The sequence below is a fragment of the Chenopodium album genome, chromosome 17 (genome assembly GCF_948465745.1).
Source record: "Chenopodium album chromosome 17, dcCheAlbu1.1, whole genome shotgun sequence".
In the NCBI taxonomy this organism is placed as follows: Eukaryota; Viridiplantae; Streptophyta; class Magnoliopsida; order Caryophyllales; family Amaranthaceae; genus Chenopodium; species Chenopodium album.
This window is the reverse complement of record NC_137850.1, coordinates 5,865,157-5,888,227: the sequence shown is the minus strand read 5'-3', so window position 1 is coordinate 5,888,227 and position 23,071 is coordinate 5,865,157. Positions and strand designations below refer to the sequence as shown.

The 23,071-nt window shown below is 33.1% G+C and overlaps 1 long non-coding RNA gene and 1 pseudogene across 1 annotated transcript; one reads left to right on the top strand and one right to left on the bottom strand.

Annotated features, from left to right (window-relative positions):
- The first annotated feature begins 2,261 nt into the window (after positions 1–2,261).
- Positions 2,262–9,238, top strand: LOC145588569 (putative methionine--tRNA ligase; annotated as a pseudogene).
- Positions 9,239–11,032: 1,794 nt separating this feature from the next.
- On the bottom strand, positions 11,033–18,261 carry LOC145587502 (uncharacterized). The gene is made up of 4 exons (XR_014101278.1): positions 18,054–18,261; positions 16,173–16,268; positions 15,934–15,998; positions 11,033–11,649 (listed from the first exon to the last, which is right to left on the bottom strand). It is a non-coding gene; the product is annotated as an uncharacterized LOC145587502 (long non-coding RNA).
- Between the last annotated feature and the right edge of the window lie 4,810 nt (positions 18,262–23,071).

Genomic DNA, 23,071 nt, shown 5'->3' with positions numbered 1-23,071 from the left:
TTCAATTGACAAACGTGGACCCCAGATCATTTTTTTTAGTTGGTACAATTTGGTTGGGTCCACTTTTAATCAAGGGTCAAATTAGTCACATATCATCGCATGCACTGTGGTCCGTGGTGGTCTAATTTTAGTGACCTCGTTTTCTAGGCCCTTAATTTTAAACCGGTTAACACGTAAACAAGGTGGAGATGGATATTTAAAAAACATTTTGTGCCAAACAAGAAAATGGTGTAATTAATATGAAAATTCTTAAAATATTTATTAACTATTACTAAAATAAAACATTGTTGATATCATCAATTATGAAACAATCTTACATGTCATTGTCACATTAAATTTTTTCCCTCCAATTTTATGTATGATGTCATCAATTATTTATGATTTTTTTTTTTTTTTTAATCTACACTTTTGACTTTAATGCATAAGTTTCTATATAAAATTCAATTAACCAAGTTTCTCTCCTAATAGTCTTAAATTATAGTTTCACATACCTAATTTGTTTGATGTTTGATCCTGGTTTTAATTTTATTTACTTTCCTTAAATGTAGATTATTTTTATATTTAATTCTGATCTTCATATACAATGTAATGCAATTGAATATAAATTATAAGAGTGGTTAATTTAAACCGTACATCGCACGAGAATAACCTAGTTAATATTAATATTTTAACTTTTAATTCTCTTATTATTATCTAATTGCCTTGAAGGCACTCATTAGATTTTGCCAAATTCTATTGATCAAATTAATGAGTTTGACGTATTTAAATTTTCAAATATTACAAATAACGGGTAGATAATATAATTCGCCCTTGGAAGCCACTCCCTTTTTTTTCCTTTTTTTTTTATTTTTTTATTTTTTTTTTGAGGAAATCACTCTTACCTATTTTGCCTTGGCAATAAAGGCACCTAAAATAATTCTGAAAATATTATCTAAGTAAGATTGGATATTAATTTAACCTATTCACCGGGATTATCCCTCAGTCTTTTTAAAGTCATTAACTAGTTTGCGTTTTTTTTAACCTGTTTCGTAATAAGTTGTCTGGTCCAATTCCAAGTTTCTTCGAATATTTTCAATTGATAACGTATTCTTCTTTTTCCACTTCGTTCTTTCTGTCAACAAAAGTTAAAAAAAATATAAAAAACAATAGAGTGATCAATTGATCATAGCACTCCACCAACGACAACCGCCATTCCACGGGATTTCACGACGACCTAAATTTCTTCTCCATCGTTTTTTCCTACTTTCAATTGTGAGGTAAGCCCTAATTATCCCATTAATGATTTTAATATTCATCATACATTTTTTTCTATTTTCTAGAGTTTATTTAAAATAAAAAATAAAATCTCATCTTTGTATTCTTTGATTGACGAAAAAAAAACCTCCATTTCTAACCAATGATAATACCTCTATTAATCGTCTCCAACATTAATTCTTACATCATAGTTCTTCTTCTTCATAAATCATACATCAACACCTTAACGAGCCATTGCTAGTTATTAGTGTCAGCAACATCGCTTTCCCGACGAGGTTAACTCTTCTTCTCTTTTATTTAGGGTTTTCGTTTTAATTTCGACGGCGAAGCCGTTGAAATAATTACCGGCGCCTGATCGGAGTAAATGTATAGATTTGGGTTGGGTGGGTAACAAGGAGGGAGCCCCAGTTGATCTCAGAGATCAACAATCTAATTTATCTCCTCTCACAACTTTATGTGTTGAAATCTGTGCCACTTAATTATTTTACTTTTATCATTTAAAAAATAAAAGAAAATGAATAAATTGTGAGAGGAGATTTATTCGCATCATTTATCTCAGAGATCAACCTGAATTTACCCGGTAACAAGTCTAGGATTAAATTTGGGTTTTTTTTGCAATGGAGAATGAATGTTGCTGGAGAAAATTAATGGGATACAAGTTGTGGGCAATTAATCCACAATTCCTATACAATATTACGAGTATCAAAAATATATTTTTCTTTTAAATTTGTTTATTTTGAAAAAGTATTGGTAAATAATAAAGGTACAAACCGTACAATATATTAAATTTGGTAATTAAAAACAAATCCAATGATAACCAAAATTAATTCCTGTCAAAAAAAAATATTACTACTCGTAGATTCTATAATTAAATGACAAAAAAAAAAAAAAAAAAAAAAAAAATTGACCTTTTTTTTTTTTTTTTTTCAGCCGTTAACTATAAAAGCCAGTTCCAGTTTCAGCTCATAACTCCAAAGCTCTCCTTCTCCTTCCTCTGCAATTTTCTTATGGAGGGATCACCAGTTAAGCTCCCGAAAGCCGGGGATCGAAACATACTCGTGACGAGCGCGCTTCCGTATGTCAACAACTTGCCTCACCTAGGAAACATAATCGGATCAGTGCTGAGCGCCGATGTGTTCGCTAGGTTCTGCCGGTTAAGGGAGTATAATGTATTGTTCGTTTGCGGTACCGATGAATACGGTACCAGTACCGAGGTTAGGGCGGCTAAGGAGAATGTTTTGCCTCGCGAGATTTGCGATAAGTACCATCCTTTGCATAGGGAGGTTTATCAATGGTTTGATATTAGTTTTGATCAATTTGGTCGTACTTCTACTGATGAACACACTGTTGTTTGTCATCAAGTGTTCAATTCACTCTTTCAGAATAATCTTTTGGCGGAAGATACAATTGAACAGGTTTAATTATTTCTTCTTACTAAATTATTTTTATTTAGGATTTAGTTGTGTTGAATTTTGCTTAATTTTTGTGTTGTTGTCTGTAATTGATGATGGTTGCTTTAGTGTATGATTACTTCGTATTTTTTGTGAGTGAGTAATAATTGTGTTGTGCTTCGTAATTTATGGTTGCTTTAATCGATACCTTTTTTTTTTTTTTTTTTTTTAAGTAATTTGCTTCATTTTTGTTATTTTTCGTAAGTCATAATTGATGGATACTTTAATCGATTTTTTTTTTTTTTTTTTTTTTTTTGGTGAGGAAATAATAATTTGGCTTAATTTCTATGTATTAATCGATTTAACTATATGTACGGAGTAGTAGCTTCTAGGGTTTCATGTGTTTTATTTATAATTGATTATATTATAATTAAGCTAAGTTAATTAGTTAAGTATTTAGGGTTTTATGTAATTTTGATGTGTTTTGCTTGTTTTTGAGATGGTCGATTTAGCTAATTCATGATTGTCATAGAAATCTAATCAGAGGTGTAATTAGATTTTAAGACATTATAAGTTGTGCATTTTTGTATTTTGCTTGGTCATGCAGTGTAATTAGATCGGAGGAAGCAAGTAGTGTTTCTTTTAATTGCTAATTCAACAAGCTTAGATTGCACCTGATAGATATAGTATATTGATCGAGTATTCCGAGTAATGTAGATCACTTATTCTACCCAAGAAAACAAAGTGTTGGTCATATAGCTTGTTAGTTTTATGCATCATGTTTTACAGCCAAGATGACTCATTAATTTTGTGATTTCTTTTCTTTTCCAGTTGTATTGTGAAAATTGTTTGAAGTTTTTGGCGGACAGTTTTGTTGGAGGTCACTGCCCTCACTGCCGTGGGTCTTGTAAAGGCGATCAATGTGAGGATTGCAGTGCACATTTAAATGCTCGTGATTTATTAGACCCGATTTGCAAGATTTGTCAGAGTTCGAACCCAACACTCCACTCCACAGAACATCTATTTCTACAACTAGCAACTGTGCAGCAGGATGTGCATGCCCTCTCTGAAAGAATTTACTTTTCGAATGAACAAGCATTGACTGATACTCAGAATCTTGTTTGTTTGGATAATAAACTCCCGCCAAAGTGCATAACTCGTGATCTTAAATGGGGGGTTCCTGTTCCTGTTGAAAAATTCAAAGACAAGGTAAAATATAGGAAATTCAAATCTTCAAATTTGTTTGGCTTTAATTCCTTTTGTGTTGAATATACTAGGCATGGTTTCTAATTGTTCCTTGTTTCTTGGTACCAGGTGATGTATGTTTGGTTTGATGCTCCCCTTGGTTATATATCTATCACAAAGTGTCACACATCCGAGTGGGAGCTGTGGTGGAAAATCCACAGAATGTCGAGCTACACCAATTCATGGGAAAAGACAATGTTTCATTTCATTCGGTAAACTTTTAATTTTGGAACTCGTTTTTCTTTTATTTTCATGCTTCCCCTGTTATTTATTAGAGCTAATTGCCTGAGTGTCACCCTTGCTTCTGGTTCATTTCCCTTCTTATCTGATAGGCACTGGGGAAAACTGGACCCTGCCTCATTCGATAATCGATACATGCTACACACTTTCTTCTATTTTGAGCAGGTCCTTCCCAGCTCTTGCATTTTGTTCTTGCATCATTTGCTTTCTGTATCTTAAGATGATTTCAAACTAATTATCAGTTTTTATGCCTTTCCAGGGAAATTTTCAAAGAGCAGGGGTATTGGAATTTTTGGTGATGAAGTGAAAGACACAAATATACCTGTAGAAGTATGGAGATATTACCTAGTTAGTGTTAGGCCAGAGGTAAGCAGTTGAAGTCACTATCTCTTTTTTTTAACCTTATTTATCCCCCCTCTTCTGAAACTATGTGTTTACATTTTGTAGACATCAGACTCAAGATTCTCTTGGGAGGACTTGCAAGCAAAACTCAATAGCGAGCTTGCTGATAATTTGGGCAATTTCATGAATCGTGTGCTCACCTTTGTCGCTAAGCCCCTCGGTATTGATATCTTTAGTTTATGCCTGTGTTTCACTAACCAATGATGATATTTTTAGTTTTTCTCTCCCTAAACATGAACATGCTAGTACACTGACTAAAATGTCCATAGAGAAATCATGATGTTACTTTCTACTTATTTTGTACACATCATATGCATCTCACCTTGTTATGTAAGTGATGGGATTTTATGTTTATTTAGGGGGACGAAAATAACTATGAATGTGACTATTGTCTTATTTAAACTATATAAATTGTTGGTTCCCATAGTCTATAGATACTACTTATATATATATATAGGTGGCTTCTCAATCTAGCACCATTCAAGTATTTAGATGATGAAAAAGGAGCATAGGTTGCAATGTTCCCTTGTAATATAAAACTTGTGATGTTCTCTTGTAATAAAAGTGCCTTTCCACTTCGTTTTATTTCTTATTTTAAATTTCTCCGTAGGCAAAGGATATAACTCTATTGTCCCTGATGTACCTGATGCTGTGCTCAATGAGATAGACATCGAGTTTGGTGATTCCCTTAAACGTTATGTGCAAGAATATGTCAAGTATTTAGAGAAGGTAAACTTTGTTCTCCCATTTCCTGAAGTTGCTGTCACTGCATGAGTGCATCTAGCTTGTCACCTAATATACTCTTTTCTATATTTGTGTCTTAATTGCAGGGTAAGTTGAAAGATGGTCTAAAGGCTGCAATGGCTATTGCTAACGAGGGAAATCGATACTTCCAGGTAATGATGATTTTTGGCATGATCACACATGCATTTTCATTAATCATTTTCCCTTTCTGTTTATGTATGCCACTGATATTCTGCTTTCATAATTTCGTTACAGAGAACAAAAGTTTGGAAACTTTACATTGAAGACAGATCAAGGTGTTCTTTTGTTGTCAAGACTTTAGTTGGAGTTGTTTGCATTCTTGCATGCCTGCTTCAGCCATATATGCCATCATTCACCACAAAGGTATGTGTTTGTTGTGGCTTTGGCTCTTGAATTTTTTTTTGTCTTTCCTTTTCCACTGATTGATTTTCTGCTGTAATTTGAAATTGTGCTTGGCAATTTAGGTATTGAAGCAGCTTAAGCTGGAAGCTTGTGTGTTTACTCTTCATGATGAAGATATAGAAAGGGCTCAAAAGCCTTGGGAAATTGTTCCTGCTGGCCATAAAATAGGGAAGCCATGTCCTTTATTCAGGAAATTGGTATAATGCGATTACCCTTGCTCTCCTTCTCTGTTTAGACAATCTGAACTTCCATTAGACTTTCTCACTTCATTTATTTTTTATTCTTCAGAGCGATGATGATATCAATGAACTGGAGAAAGAATTTTGTGGAAGCCAGACAGAACGCCATGAGAATGTGGTTTTACTCAAACAAAAGCGAGGTAATTTATCTTTCAGATCATCTATTGTTGCCTAATGGTGTTACAACTATGTGGAATTAATCACTCAAGCTCTAGGAAGAAAACTACTGGGGTTGAGATAGGTTCCTTATTTTAATTATTTATGGAATTTTGGGTATCTAATTATGTCTGTTGGGAATTATATATTTAGTTATTTGTGCATTAAATGTCTCTAATGACAAGTGATGTCAATGGTTATAGTTAAACTATAATTCACGTCAATGGGTGTAATTTTGCCTCTATTGTATCAATTTTTAAGATGATTATTATACTGCTGGTTATTAATGTGTCTTTTTTTTTTTTTTTTTTTTAATTGTAATAACAGGTTGACGTTACAAAATAATGGGAGCTAAATATCTATGCAAGTGAAACAATAGCAAACGTACAAAAACTTCAAACTATCAATGATCCCACTATGGCTGCTAAATATTTTGTAGTGACTTAATTAGTATTTATTTGCTACCTCATGTGAGATATGAACTGTAAAAGAAGAATCTGTAGGATTCCAGACTTCCAGTGATCAACTCTACTCACATGAGTTTCTAAAGCATGATTTATAACATAGTTCATAAAAACTTTCTTCTAAGCCTTTTTAATATTAATTGTGCTACGACTATGGATCCTCACTGCTGCTAGAGGATGAAACTGGTTATCGTGATGTTACTGAACTTTAACATCTTTTTTTCATACCATAAGTATAGCTATGGTTGGTGGATAAGTACTCATACTATTACTTTTTGAAGATTTAATACCTTAATATTGTAAAAAGAAATAGCAAAGCATGTCATGTCGTCTTTTAGCGCACTCCATCAACACTAACATGGATTTGCTTATTTTTCTACATTTTAATAATGTTCTGACAGTATCTACTGTCATCTTTCATATCTATTCTAAAGGAAAGAAAGAAATTTCTGATATTGTAGCTTGGATCTGGCACGGCGAGCTCCATTTAACACTGCACTTGCGTGATACAGGTGTTGTGGATCTACCATCTTCAAACAGACATTGTGGTTTACATGTCTTCTTGCTAAATGTATTTGGTCTGCATATCAAGGGCACATGCCTGCATGAAACAATTTAATATTGTGCTTTTATGCCTTTATTTTTTGTCACCCTTTAATGTCATACTGATGTAACAAACAAGGAATCTTATTCTGTCTTAGAAAACATACTATCTTTCACCATTTTCGTAAAACCGAAATTGGCTTGTGCCAGTGCCTGTCTTTAAATTCTAGAGCTTATGAATTCTATACTGCTGCCCTCTTGTTTTTGTTAGTACTTTGAAGTGAATATTAAGTTTAATTGATGGAACACTAGTCATGATGGGTGATATCTCAAATTGGGTCTAGAGACATTGTTATTACTTAGCAATAAACTCATTCTGAGTTTCTAGAAAAACTCAGGTTCCCAAGGCAGCATAGTCTGTTTATATGATGTCATTATTTATTTCAGTGCTTGTGCAGTTGTGCTTGTAGGCTGTAGCCCTTTCATTTGTACGGTTTTGATTTCTGCTTATTTGGGTATGAGCTTTTTCAATTCTCTCATAAAACTTGCTTTAAAGTTCTCCTTAAGTCCTTTATTATTTAGTAACTTATGCTGGTGGGGACTAGAGAAAAAGATGTGACTTGTGCAGTTGTAGCTGCTATACTTTGCTGGGAAGTAAGTTTGATGATGCTGATCCTGCTCTAGTTATTCTGTGTAGGAATTTCTGCATCTCTATTGTTGTTATTATGTTGGTTTTTCAGATTTTGGGTTGGATATTTTACCTTATGAGATGTTTTTAGTGCCTAATTTTTTACCTTTATTCTGAAATTGTAAGTTCTTTTAAAGCTTAATCTTAGATTAAATTGAAGAGTTGGGTTCGGTATATCATTGATTGCACTATCTAGCTCAAAACATGTATGCTTGCATTCTTGTTTGATATTGACTTGAGTACTTGACCTTTAATTTTGCTTATAAATAGATGATAAAAAAAATGGTGTAGTTTGCTACAATTTAGGTTCTTTTTACTGTTGGTTTCGTTGTTATCATTGCTCAGCTTGGAATGAATGTACGAAATGCTTAGTTATTGCTAGGGATCATACTTGGTTGATGATATAAATGCCAGATGTTTGATGAAATTTTCCTGGTAAACATTTGTCTGAAAGGCTTTATTTTTCTTTTCTGAAAGTGTGTATAACTTTTCCAGGATGTTATTATTGTTTTGTGACATCCAATATCCTTCCAAGGACATGGATGCACGTTTGAGCGGTCCTTCAACAAAATAGATAATGTCAATGTTCTCTTACTTCATCCTGTTCATTGTGAGTTTTTGTTCCTATAATTTCTGCCTTCTATTAGGTTCATTGTGTGATTGTCCATCTTGATTGTTGATGCATGGATTAATTTGCATTGGCAGTTCTGTGGTTAATGATCACTTTCACACTAATTTGCTATTCTGGAATGTCCAAATTAAAGTCTATTTACTTCTTTTGCCTATATATGATTATTTGAGGCGATGACTGCCTGGATGCCCAAGGTAGACACCTTACTGTAGTAGACGACTAACTTCTATGCACTTGGGATTGCTGGATTGGGACGTTAGTTGAGGTGGGAAGGGGGAGTGTGACTGTTTTGCGACTTTGATCATTGGATTGTAAAGGTTTTTTCTTTAACAAGTTGTCTCTTCCCTTTTCCCGGCAGATTAGGTTTGCATTCTTCCCTGTGCATAGTTAAAACATTTAGACCTGGTGTTTGGAAAGCGCTCTGTCTATAGATCGTTTGTTGATGGGATATATTTCTGTCGTGAAAGCATGACCACAGTTGGCCCAGAACTTGCAAGTTTTATTGATCCCAGTTTGACTTGGAATAGTCTGAGGACCTTGTTGGTGACCATAGCACTGCAGATCAGCTAAGCTGCTCAGATTGTTATCAGAGTCCAGTTATGGAAGTTATTATTTCTGAAGGATCAAAATCCAAAAAATTTGATTGTGATGGTAACATTGATGAGAAAGGTGTGAAATCATTAAATGATGACTCAATTGGTTTGGGGGAGGATTTCTCAGGTATTGCCATACTTGCTGCTGCAGCTTGGAGTGATCGATTAGATTATTCCACCAATGATGCTGGGAAGAGTCTGTCAGATGGGTGGTCCCTCAAATAGGGAGCATAATGAATCATTTTTTTCTGCATCCGACTTGAAAGAAAGCATTACAAGCATTCAATCACCCGACTTGCTTGGATCGGACATTAAACATGTTGGAGGAGTTTGCATGGTTGCTTTGCCTATTGATAGTATTCAAGTTGCTAGCGTGAGCAATGATGCTGATGTTGTTGGCATAAGTCCAATAAAGGAGTTTCAGAAAGTGGAGCAAAATGAGTCAATTGTGTCTACATCCCTTAAGAAAGAAAGAGTGAATGTCTTGGATTAACTGTGTGGATCAGAATTCAGAAGTGATGCTGAAAGTAAGGCATTGGCTGACTCTCCAATTGAAGTTGCTGATAGAACATCAGAAAGTTCTGGTGCAACCTGAGATTTCGATTCCATTGGGATTTTAGTACTGTGATGGATGAGTGGAGTAATCCATTTGATGATACTAGTGCTCAATCTAGTGGAAGTTACTCTGATGAATACTATGGATTCCCAAAATTTGAAGAATATGGAAGGTTCTGAGGCAGATAGATCTGTGATCAAGAACGTATATGCTAATATGTAGAGGTTTGGAGGCAAAGAAATTGGAAACTACTGTTAGTGGTGATAGAGAAACCTTTCAAGCTGAAGTCTGTGTGGAGTAGTAGGGTGTTGCCAGACAATGCAGGCTCTACTAGTGTTAGTACCACAAGCAGCAGGATGGAACCTAATGCAGACATGTCATCTGGTTTCATCTAAGTGGATCTAACAGTGTAGTCGAAAGATCCTAGTGAATCATTGGATAACCAGTAGATTCTCAGCCTTCCAGCTCTAAAAATCTAATGGTTTACTCGAAAGATCCTAGTGTTTTTCATTGCTCAAGCAAAGTTGTATATAGGTTTGCAACCTCAATGTCTATGGGTGATGACCAAGCCATATATGCAATGTCTGCGAAAAAAATTGAAGAAAACCCTATTGTCACTGATGCCTGTGTAACTTACACCCTGAATAATCATGGATATGAAGCTCTTGTGCCTATAATGTTGGATCCTTGTGTTTCTGTTGATCCATACAGCAAATCTACCAGTGGCCATGTTGTTAACAAGTCTTTGGATGATGGTCATGCCTTGTGACTGAAAATTCTAGGACTGTTAGGGGATTGGAAGGATAATGAAGGTGAAAGTGAACATGTGTATTATGATTCTGATGATAGGAATGATTTTGTTTTATAAAGCTTCTAGTGATTCTGTCCAATTGTCAGGAGAAATTCTGGTTGGGTCTGAGAAGCAGAGTTATCGATCTGATGGTTTTAGCTCAGCTGATGAACAGTTAAATCATGTGAATAGTTTTGAACAACATTGCTCTCTACGGTTTCAGGGTTACTTGTCCACTGTGGACGCTATGAAAATGATTTGTACAAAGAAAAACTCAGCCCTGAAGGTATGTTTCGCAGCAAATAAATCTGAAAAGATGGAGATGGATGACCAGGTCAAGTATAGAAGCTGATAGCATAGGAAAAGAATTGACTGTGATCTTCCACGCTATGCCACAGGTGCCTCTGTAAGCAGAAGGGAATTGGAATTTTCAGACAGGTGTGCTGATTCCATGGGAAGAAGCAGGTAATTCCATCCCTACAATTTCTCTCTAAATTTAGTGAATATTTAATGAGTTAGATGGATTAATATTAAGACTAGCGTGTTTAAACTAATATGAGATCCATAGAAAATGAGTTAGATAAGTTGATAAAATATACTTGTATTCATCTGCTTTTCTAGTCATTAGTATTACTACTATATACTTTCAAAAATTGGATTATAGTGTCTTAAGCTGTATCTTATCCCTTTCCAATCAGCTTGCTGGACAATTACAACATCTTGTTGTGCGACAATTTATTTTTATAAGAATACAAGTTACCTTTGTCTCAAAAAAAAAAAAAAAGAAAATTACAAATTACCTACTGTTTATTGAGTAGGGATGTAGTTTTAGTTGTTTTTCATCCATTACCAAGTTCAAACCACCTTTAGATATGCGTACTAAGTGCTTGATAAAATGTGAAATAAAAGGTTTGTGTTTTTTTTGTTCCTAATTCACGTGTTCTGCTCGAAATTAGATCAATTTTTTGTGTTGTATTCTTCTGCTTTCTTGCATATGATGATTCAAATGCACCTTAAGTCACGGTAAAAGATACTGAATTGCAAGTTGCAACTGCTGGTGCTCGACGCTGCTGCTGCTGCTACTGCTACTGCTACTATGCTCAACATTGCTGCTGGTGCTGTAATAATGTGATGTGCGCTGATGCCAGTGCTGTATTACTCAACGTTACTGGTGCTGAATTCCTCGCTGCTAATAAGCAAAAGTTGTTGCTGCTGTGATACTGCATTACTGCTGCAGCTATACTTGATGTTGCTGCTGTGATACTGCTGCAGCTATACTTGATGTTGCTGCTGTAGTATTGTAAGCCTTAGAACAATTAGTTTTTTGTTTTTTTTTTGGATGAAATAGTGATATTACAAGCTTTTTTTAATGACATTATAAGCCTAATAACTATATTAAAAAGACTAAGTTATAGAAATTCTAAATGTAATCAGCAAACATCATTAAGAGTAAGATTATGTATAAGATGATGTCTAAGCCTTAATGTGTTTTTAACTCTTACTGTAGTAAACATTTAAATAAATTTTAATTTTGAAAAACAAGATATCCTGATGAATGAAGCAATCATGTTATAGTAGAATCAGGCTTCAAAGTATTTGAATTGGGCTTTGTATTTGCGGTCAAGGAATGGGTTTCGTCATTTGCTTTTGTGGAGGCCTCAATTGACGTAGTTGATAGACTAGTACTGTATGTTTTGGTCTTCTTTTATTAGACTTCAAAGAATTTTGGTCATAAAAGAGTAATTTGTTTGGATTTGGACAATGGACATGGTTGTTTGGATCCACCTGAAATATTCATAATTGAAGCTTACACTTACAGCAGAGTCAATTAGAGGCCCAACTTGTGGAATTGTCAGTGTCTGACCACAAATTATCTTTAGCATTGGTTATTCGAAGTTAAGGGTGTTGTTTATTCACTTGGTTTCTATTTATTTGAACTAATCTAAATTTAGTTGTTGTTAATCTTGAAAAGCGATTATTAATATTTATCTCACTTAAATTTTTCAGAAATTATATCATCTGAGATGAAACTAATAGTGCCTAAATATTTCATATTTTCTACTTTTCAAATAATTGACTCATGTTACTAATCTAATATATATAGAATTGGGATCATGTGAGAACCAAGTCCTATAATAGGAACTAGGAACTCATCGTGATCGTTGATTGCTCTCAATCCGACGGCTTGTGTTTTACCCGCCTTTTTCAATTTCATTAAGGGTATTTTGGTAATTTCACCACTTGAATGGCCTTTCTCTTGTTCTTTGCGTAGCTCTTTTGTTTCTCTCTCCTCTCTTGCTCTTTCTCTCTCTACTCTCAAATCTCTCTGTATTTTCGTTTCTCTTGTATCGAAATCGGATCTTTGTTCTTCGCTGATCAATTTTTTTGCTGTGATTCTTTGTTTTTCGTCATTATTTGAGGTAATTCTTTTTAATTTATTATACTTTTTGTGATTTTGTGAATTTTTTTATCGATTTGCGATCTGTTTTGTTCGATTTGAGTGTGAAGTTAGGTTTTCGCCATTTTTGTTTGATTAATTTTTGTCTGCGTTTTTTATAATCAGATATTTGATTTGGTATTGTTATAATTTCACATTATGTCTTTTGGAAATAATAATTTGTTTGAATTTTGTATAATTTTATTTATTTTTCTTATTTGTTCGATTGAGGTATTCTTCAAATTTGACTGATTTTAGGGGGTTTGTATTTGATGTTCTAAAATTATGGCTTCAATCTATACTTTTGTTCTAGGCTTCTATACTGGAAATTTCATCTGTTTTTTCCAGGGGATAATTCAATGGTGAATTGGATTATCATCAGGGATATGCTTTGGGTGGTTGGATAATAATTTACTTTTAGATAATTACTTTTAATAAAATCTTATTCACTTTTATGAGTTTTTGTTTCACTTTTATGCCTTGAGTTCGCAATTGCGATTTGCGAGGCAATAATATCTTGTTCAATGTATTGACGTAGTGGAAATGGCTTGTATTTCGCTAGTAAATAATCTCTACTTGTATGAAATGAATGATAGTATAGCTTGCATTCTTGACTATGAGTTATGTCTTGGAGAAAGCTGATTGTGTTAGCTTGTACGTTCTTAACATTGCTCTCGCACTAAAAGAAAGCATTGAGTATGACAACCTTCATACTTCTACTGTAGCTATATATGCCTGATAGACTGCAAATTTGTATGCTCTTGTTGGCTTATATTTGTATGCTCCATGTACCCAAGATTTTGATTACTTCACCAGCTACACAGGTAGTTCTAATTACACCCAAAACAGTCCGTACCAAAAAAACCTCAGTAATCTCTTAGCCGAGTTAACTGCCAAAGCTTCACTTTCTGGTTTTTATTACACATCTGTAGGTCAGATCCCTGATAAAGTCTATGGCCTTTATCTATGCCGGGGTGACATTGGTGGTCAAGGTTGTGGCCAGTGTGTATACCAAGCTCAAGGTAGTATCCTCAAAGAGTGTCCGACCCAGATATGGGTTGTTCTATGGTACGATAATTGCATGCTTCATTTCTCTAATGAGTCATTTTAAATCAGATGGATGATTACCCAAGCAACGTGGCATGGAACCCTGAAAACATTACTAGTAACGAGACTCGGGCATTTTCTAAGGTGCTTAACAATACCATGATGGATTTGACACCAGAGATTGTGAACAACAAGATGAAATTTGGTACCAAAATGGCTAACATCACAAGGTCAAAAAAGTTATATACCTTGGGGCAGTGCACGCTAGACTTTATAGGGAACACTTCCAAATGTACAAGAAATAGCAGTGAAAAGGTTGTCATCCACCTCAGGGGCAAGGTATTGCAGAATTCAAGACAAAAGTTCTATTAGTTGCAAAGCTTCAGCATAAGAATTTGGTTAGACTCTTGGGATTCTGTTTGCAAGCACAAGAAAAGTTACATGTCTATGAGTTCTTGCCTAATTCAAGTCTTGACAAAGTCCTACTTGGTATCATATGATTAATTTAAGGCAACCAACATTTCAATTCTGTTTTTGTTTGTAGTATATCAAGATTTGCTAATTAATTAAAATTGCAGATCCAAATAAGCACATATCATTGAAGGCAAGTACCCTGGTTCCCTCTCCCCTCTCAACGTCTCTAATTCCTCTCTTCTCTCTTGCAAGTCACATGCCTGCTCTTCCACTCACTCTTTGTCTTCCTCTGATTTCAGAAGTATAGAAGGTGAATTTCTTTTTTATTTACATTAAGAAATATTTTATTTACTTTAAAATATATTGAATCTACTTTTATTACTAGAAATTCAAACTCACTTATCCAATGATTAAATAAATGAACATGTAGATTAACTCACTTATCAAATCAAGATCACTTTTGAGTAAATATTACCTACTTTTAAGTTAATATATTTAGTTTTGAGTTAATATTAATATTAGTAATATACTTTGACGATATTTGATTTACTTTTTAGTGTTTTTTATTTACTTTTAAGCTATTATGACTTATTTTTAAGTACTTTTTATTTGCTTTTGAGTAATTTTGTTTAACTTAGAAAGTTGAATATACACCAGCCTACTAGCTCAACAGGCAAAGCATTGTGTAAATGCACAAATGATGTGGGTTCGAATCCCACGTAGGTTTGTTTATAAGATAAAACTATTTTTTTATTCACTTTACTTCTGAAATTTTCATATTTACTTTCTGAATATTTCGATTTACTTTAAAGTCTTTCTTATTTACTTTATATTTATTTTATTTACTGTAAAGACCATAAAATTATTTTTTTATTCACTCCACTTTAAGACTTTTTATTTACTTTTAGAATATTTCGATTTACTTTAAAGTATATTTTATTTACCTTTAGAGATAACCTATGTAGGATTCGAACCTAAACCTCTATGCATCCGCATAGTGCTCTACCACTTGAACTAATAGTTTTACTTTAAAGGCTTTTTTATTTAATTTAAATTCGATTTTATTTACTAAACTTATCTAGAACTAACAATCATAAAAACTCTAACACAAACCCAAGGCTAGATGAATCAAAGACAAAAGAGGAGCAAGAGAATATAGGTTTACTTTAAAGCTTTTTTTTTTTTTATTTACTTTAAATTCAATTTTATTTACTTTTAGGACAACTAAGTTTTTGATTGCATACAACCTTGTTAATTACAAACGGCTTATCTAGAACTAACAGTCAGAATAACTCAAACATTTTGAATAAATTTAGAGTGTTTTGTAATTACTTTTTAAGATAACCTATGTAGGAATCAAACCTACACCTCTATGCATCTGCATAGTGCTCTACCACTTGAGCTAATAGGTTTACTTTAAAGTCTTTTTTATTCACTTAAGAGTTGTTTTTATTTACTTTTTATTCCTGCTTCTCTCACAAACTTAACTCTCATCTCAACAACTTATTTCTAATAAATCAGCTAACAATCAACTAAAATGCTAATCATTTTTCAATACAATGCTGCAATATGCTAATGAGGACGAGCTTTATATTTGATATTGCTAATGTGTTATATATTTATTATTTGTGCTGCATATTTGCGGGAAGGGATCACAAATTTGCTAATAGTCTTACCTTGCTTGCATTTAGAACTGCTTCCGCAGAGCTTTCATCTTTTGGTTGATACAATATCTTCTTCGCTATGATATTATTTTTTAGAACAAGTAGAAACAGTCATATTAGGTATGTTATTTCTGAATTTGCTCCAAATAAAATAACTACTTCTGTGCATATTCTAGAAAAATTATTATCTTTTGAAGTTGTTATTAAAATTGCTAGTAGGTAATGAAGAATTTGATTATTAATAAATTTACCCTTTCAGACTGATTATGAACAGCAGCTGCCCTTCCTTTTCTTGTGTATGATCGACCTGTTTCTCCGTTTGTTTCTCACTCCTCTTCTTGGATTTCCTGTTACAAGAGTTAAAACATAAAACTATAAGTTTCCATGCTGAAATTGTTTGAAAAAAAAAGAGGGGGGGTGCTCTAGATCAATCTTGTGGCCTAGCCAGTGACGGAGAAGAAGAGATTCTTGTAGGAATTAAGCTCCATGAGATTTTATTTTCTGTCATAATGTTGTACCAACAGAGAAAGATATCGGACAAATAGGGAATCTACAGAATTTCAGTCTTTAATTAGGATTTTACATGCTAAAAGGTTTTGCAAGGTTCAATTTTATACAAATCATCACTCTTATTTCAGAATAAACTTGGTTACTCATCTAGGATAAGGGCTGAGTACAACTTATATTCGAGCATTTAACGCTTGATTGCTTTGCTTAGCATCCAAAATAAGATTAGGTCTCTCCTCTACCTTAACCAGGTAGAGCAAAACTATAGCAAAATAAGACTTCCAACTAATAGCAATTTCATAGATATGACTCTCATTAGCACAATCATGAGCACAACTAGTTGATGCAAAAATTGTGAAGATAATCTATAGTTACGAACACTACTAGTTGGAGCAAAACTATACAAGTAGATGAAATATACTTGTGTTTTTTTTTTTTTTTTTTTTTTTGAAAGAACCCACAAAGACAAAGGAGACTAAATAGATAAATCAGAGCAAGCTACATCAATAATACGGGGTGGGATTACATTATTCCACACTCTTTGACCGATCTCCCAAGGTTGGAAGTGAGCCAATTCGTGTGCCACTATATTCCCACCGCACTTAACAAAAGATCATTTAATGCAAACATTGAATAAATCTCTAAAATATCCTCTAAAACTAAATGCAATGAACTTGATCCTACTAACTTGTTTCTCAAAGCCTGAATGACAGCAAGGCAATCTCCTTCCACAATAATACTTCTTCCGCCCAAGTTATATGCAAATTCCATACCCCATATGATAGCCATAGCTTCAGGTACATTCCCATCGTTCGATGTCCTACACCACAGAACAACCCTGAACCAAGCCATTACAGTCACGCAACACTGACCCCAGACCAGCCCCTAACTCCTCTACAGCTCCAGCATCAACATTCAGCTTTCCCCACCCCTCATCAGGTAGTGACCAAGCTATAGGAAGGGGCATACCAGCACCCCCTTTTTGATTTACTCTTATCATATTTCTATCTGCTTATTACAGGAGGGGTAAAATCCTCAACCATAAACTCATTGATTATCTACTTTTTGAGCAATTTAATCTACTATTAAAAATATTTAGTTTACTTTTAGTGGAATTATATTCAAGTCCACTTATAATTTTACGGATTCTAGAATAAAAATTCAACCTACACAAAAACCCACACTCTCCTCTCATCAATCTTGCTGCCAGCTTATACACACCACAACAACAACACAAACTTGTCCACAAGCAGCTATCTTCCTACTTCCTGGTCTCCTCAAAACTAACACAACAATAACATCTACCATAATGTTATTATAAATCGATTAAAAGTTAAATTATAACTTCTACCATTATCTTAGCAAAAAAATTCTAGCACATTCAACAATCAATCCATCTCAATTCGATTTGCAACAGAAGAATTCCAAAATTGAAAAACTGGTAAAGTAAAATGGAAATTTGATATCGAAATAGACCGTATGAAGAAATTTCGAAGAGTTTGATTTTTTTTTTTTTAAAAAAAAAAAAAAAAAAAAAAAAAAAAAAAAAAAAAAAAAAAAAAAACCCTAGATCGAGAAATATTGAAATTTGATGATTAAAAAAAGAATGAAATAAAACATCTAACCTCAGATGCTGCTTTAATGGAGTAGAGAAAGCTCGAGAGCCACTTCAATGGAGTATAGAAAGCTCAGAAGTCACTTTCATGGAGAATTCAGCGCAGCTTCAATGGAGGAGAGAGATTGATCAGAGGAGCGAGAATTTGGAGTGGGAAAGTTGCGTGACCAAATATTAAGAAGATCTTATCCGTCCATTATTTTTTAATCCAACGGTTGTAATGAGTTCCTAGTTCCTACTATAGGATTGGTTCTCATTATAACCTGGTCTTATATATATATATATATATATATATAGGGGAGTTTTTTTTCCGAGGTTTTAGAGAGTAGGATTTAATTTACTTAGCACGCCATGTAAGATTATAAATTTTTGTTGTAGTCAATTAAATTAAGAGATTATTAATTTATTTTAGAATTAATTAATTCAAATGTCACGCAAGCAAAATTGGCGAATGATATTTTTAAGTTTAAATTAATTAAATATAAAATATTATATTTTGATATTAGGAATTTTATCTAAATATGTAACAAATTTTAGCACATAAATACAAAAAAAAAATATTTTAAAAATTCAAACAAATCGTGCATCGCACGGGCTTCATCTAGTAATATATGAAAATATAAGTTGATAAAAATTATAAGAAGCCGAAGAAAAAAAATATTAATATAATATCAAAAATAACAGAAGAATATTGCAAAAGATCAAATTGTGTTAATTAATCTTAAATGTACATATTATGTTTTTTTTCAAAATACTCGTTATGTTTAATTTGGATACATGGATCAGGAAAAAGAGTTTATAGGTTACACAAAAGGTGATGATATAGACAAGATTTTAAGGTAGGTAGTTTTCTCTTCACTTGCATTTCACTAATTCTTATCATATTAATTAAAAACTTGTATTATCTTAACATATCTAAACCTATTAGCTCTTATCTTATTTTATTTGAACTTGTCAACTTTTATGTTATCTCATTCTATACTTTGTATCATACATGTATCTTATATATTATTTTCAAATAAGGCAAGAATAACATGGCTTTATGTAACGCCCACCAACTAGATAGTAGTTGCAATTGGTTTAAGTCAAATCTTATTTTGATCATCTCAAATGTAATATCTCGTATTTTTATACGTATTTTATTTAAAATAAGTATTTTGAGAAGTATTTGATTAAATTGAAATGTTTTATTTAAAGTATTTTAATTATTTATTCTAATAAGTTTGGAAATATTTATAAAAGGAAAGTTTATTTAATTAATTATTTTAGTTAAGTTGGGGTTTAATTTAGGAAAGTTTTAATTTAGTAAAGTTTTATTAGGGATGGGATTAGGAAAATTAAAAGAGTAAAGTTAGGAAAAAGGGTTTGTAAATAAGGGGTATAAATATCCCACTTATGATGCAAATTAACTTTGCCCAGAGTAGAGAAAACCCAAGGTAAACTTCTCTCTCATTTCTCCTTATTTTCTTTCTTTTTCTTTCTCTTTTTCCCCTTCCCCTTTTCTTTTTTTTTCGGCCGCCCCCTCCACCACCACTACCGACCACCGACAGCAGGTGGCCGCCACCGCCAGCAGCGTCAGGCGCCGGCAGCAGGCAGCCACCGGCGCTGGCAGTCGGCGTGGTGGCTGCCGCTGCTTTCTCTCTCCCCTTTTTCAAACATAAAAAAAATAAAAAAAAATAAATAAATAAATCTTTAATGTTGAAAACTAATCTATGCTTAAATCTAATTGTTAATTATGAGTTTTGGGATTTGATTTTGATGTTTGATTATAAGTATTATGTTTTAAATTAAAAAGCCCCAATTTTTGAAACCCTAGGTTCTTGATTTATAAATTATTAAAGGATTATGATATATATTGGTGTAAACCTTTGATTAAAGTGTTTTAAGGCTAAATTACAGCAAGTTTTCATTAAAATATAATGCTGGAATTTTAGGTAGTGCTTTGAAAATCAAGTTTCTTTAATCAATTACCCATTAATTGGGATTAAAGTATGATGTTTTAAATATAATTTCAGCTTATTTTAATTAAATTATGAGGGGTTTTATAATAGTATATATTGTTGGAAATTTGTGCAGAGTAGATTTTAATACTCTTCTATAATTTTAAATTGTAGGAGACTTTGAAGTGAGTGATTTCTATTAATTGTGGCGATATTAAGATCGTATTCAAGGTACGTTCGCGTACTTAGCATAATTTTATTGATATAGTAGCATGCTAAATGTGTTTAATAGATTACAAGTAGTATTATGCTAGATTTGGAATAGAAATTATTATTTGGATGTTATTGGTGATTAGATTATGAAGCATGATTTATTTGTGATGGATTATTGGATGGAAAATAATAGTTTGGAATATTATTTATGAACCACATATTTATTTATGGCATGTTAGAGAGCATGTTTAATTAAACTGAATGTTTAATTTGGTTTAGAATATTGAAAAGGAGTTTTATTATGGTTCATATAATTTTTATTGATGCTATAAGTATGAGGAAAGAGCTATATAAGTGTCTATGTACACGAGGAATAAATTCTATGTTGGTGCCTTAGTGCACTTAAGGTGTTTTTAACACCGAGGGATAGGATTTGTGGCGCTTTATGCGTTTAAGGTGTCTTTGACACCGAGGTAGATCTAAAAAGGGTTCAACATTAAATACTATGTGGTCACTAATTATTCAAGAATTAAATTGGTATATTTGATTGTTTGAATAATTATTGTTGATTGAATGATTATGGTTTGAGAGTCATCACCAAGTTTAATAATCTGTGAATAACGTAAAGTGAAAGAGATTACTCACCAAAACTCTTGGAACGTATATACCTTGAGTATGAACATATGAGGGGAGTTATGTGACTTTATATTTGATCATAACTTCTACTGGAGTACAGGACGCTGTACATTCCTTTTTATTATTATTATTATGTGCAGGAATTCCGCCACCTATGAGTGGTTTTGATGCTGGCACGGTTAGCTCCTGTGTCAGTAACCTCAATTTATTTGGGGGAGGTAGAGTAGGAAACCCGTTCGATGCGTATTCAACATTAAATAAATTATGTAGTGTCTAGAGAGAACTTTTATTGATTGTTGTATGCTTGAAAAACAGGTGCAACGAGGTAAGTTGTGTATTGATAGGGAATTGTATGCTACTGTGTTAATTACGCTTATGTACTCAGCTTTGCTGATTGTGTGTTTTGTGTGTTTGTTGGCCTTGTCTTTATCTTGGCCCTATGATGACCCATTTTTAATGGAGAGTAGTGGAAATAGGTAGAGATAAGCTTTTCAGGTGATGAAGCATATTCATGAATGGACATGAGTGAAGAGCGAATCATGCTAGTTTCTAAAAGTATATGATGTGTTTATTGCCTTAATTATTTATGATATTATTATTATGCATGACTAACGCAAAGGTTTTGAGTTCGGTTTGGTTTTAATAAGGGCCTATAATGGTTCCAAGTTGTAGGTTGACTTTATTTTACTTCGTTTGACTATGGTTTAACTTTATTTTCACTGATTGACTTTTCAAGTTGACTTGTTTTGAGTGGTTTTGAAATTAGTCTTCCGCTGTGTGTCTTTGATAGTTGCCTTAGCCGTTTTCACGGTGGCGGTAATGTCTTAGATATTCCTATTTAAAGTTTTAAACAAGGCAAAACAGGTATTTTAAAAGAAAGGAATTTCTAGGGTGTTACATCAAATATTTGGCTTTGTTGTTTTACTACCTCCGTCCTCTTTTGATAGTCACTTTTGGTAGAAAATCACGAGATTTAATAAACATAAAAAAGAAGCAAAAGTACATTGAAAAAGTAAATTTACATTGGGTATGCAAAAAAGTAGAGAGAGAAAGTAATTAAAGTACATGAAAAAGTTAAATTTACACAAATATTTTTGCAAATGGGAGAGAATTTTGGTAAAAAAAATATTAATGGTACTTGAAAAAAACAAATATGACTAACATTTTGGGTCATAAAAATAGCATAAGTGACTATCAAAAGGAGACGGATGGAGTATTATTTTGTATCACTGCATTAACCCATTCTAAAACAATACTGAATGGATTTAAATCCCTTAACTTAATAAAGAATCTAAAATCACAAGTAACACAAGCCTTCTGAATTCCCTTATAAACTCGAACCTCTTGATTCGCATCAATTACTAGATTGGGTCCATTGGGCTTGTCAAATAAAAAGAATGTTTAAGCATTTGCTCTCTTCTCAATTGTTAGATCGACAACATGTTGGTTTGGTCTTGGTCAAAAATTATGGTTCAATGAAGAAATAGCCAAGTCAAAATTATGTCAATTTGAATATAGGCCAATTTCAACTCAAAAAATCTCAAAGTTCCTTCGTCTTAAAATATGGAAAACACATTTCCTCCGTTTTTTTTAATTTGGCACCATTCATCTAACTTTTATGATTTATAGTTACGATAAAACATAATTAAGAGAGATCTTATTTGAACTGTCTCAATGATATTTTATTAACATCTACTTTTTACAATCTTACAAAGTTGAGAATTTAATTGTTAAAATATTATATTGGTAAACGTGATAAAAGGAAGGTGTCAACTAAAACAATGAAAGTAGTAGTTTGCATTGCAGCTCTCAAGCATATCTACCCTCAAATATGTAAGATAGTTTTTTTTTTTAATATATATATTATTATTATTAACAACAGCAAAAGAGAAAGAAAGAACTAAGTAACAAAGCTAGAAAAAGTAGTCCTGTAGCCGTAAGCAACTAAGTGTGCTTTGTGAACTTGGTCTCTGCTCACCTTCCAAACTACGCAAGTTTGAAACCTACTAGCCGCCCTCTGTATATCACGTATCGTCCACAAGATGCCAATGTCCGATTCTTGACGATTACCCAGTATGTTGACTAAAACAGCAGAATCCGAGAACAAGAAAATCCTTTGCCAGTTCTTAGAGGAAGCCCATCTAATAGCCATTAGGCAAGCTAGGGCTTCTGCATGAATGGCTGAGACTACCCTACAGTAGTGCCCGCCGCCTTCCTGAAACTCATTATTATCATTAGG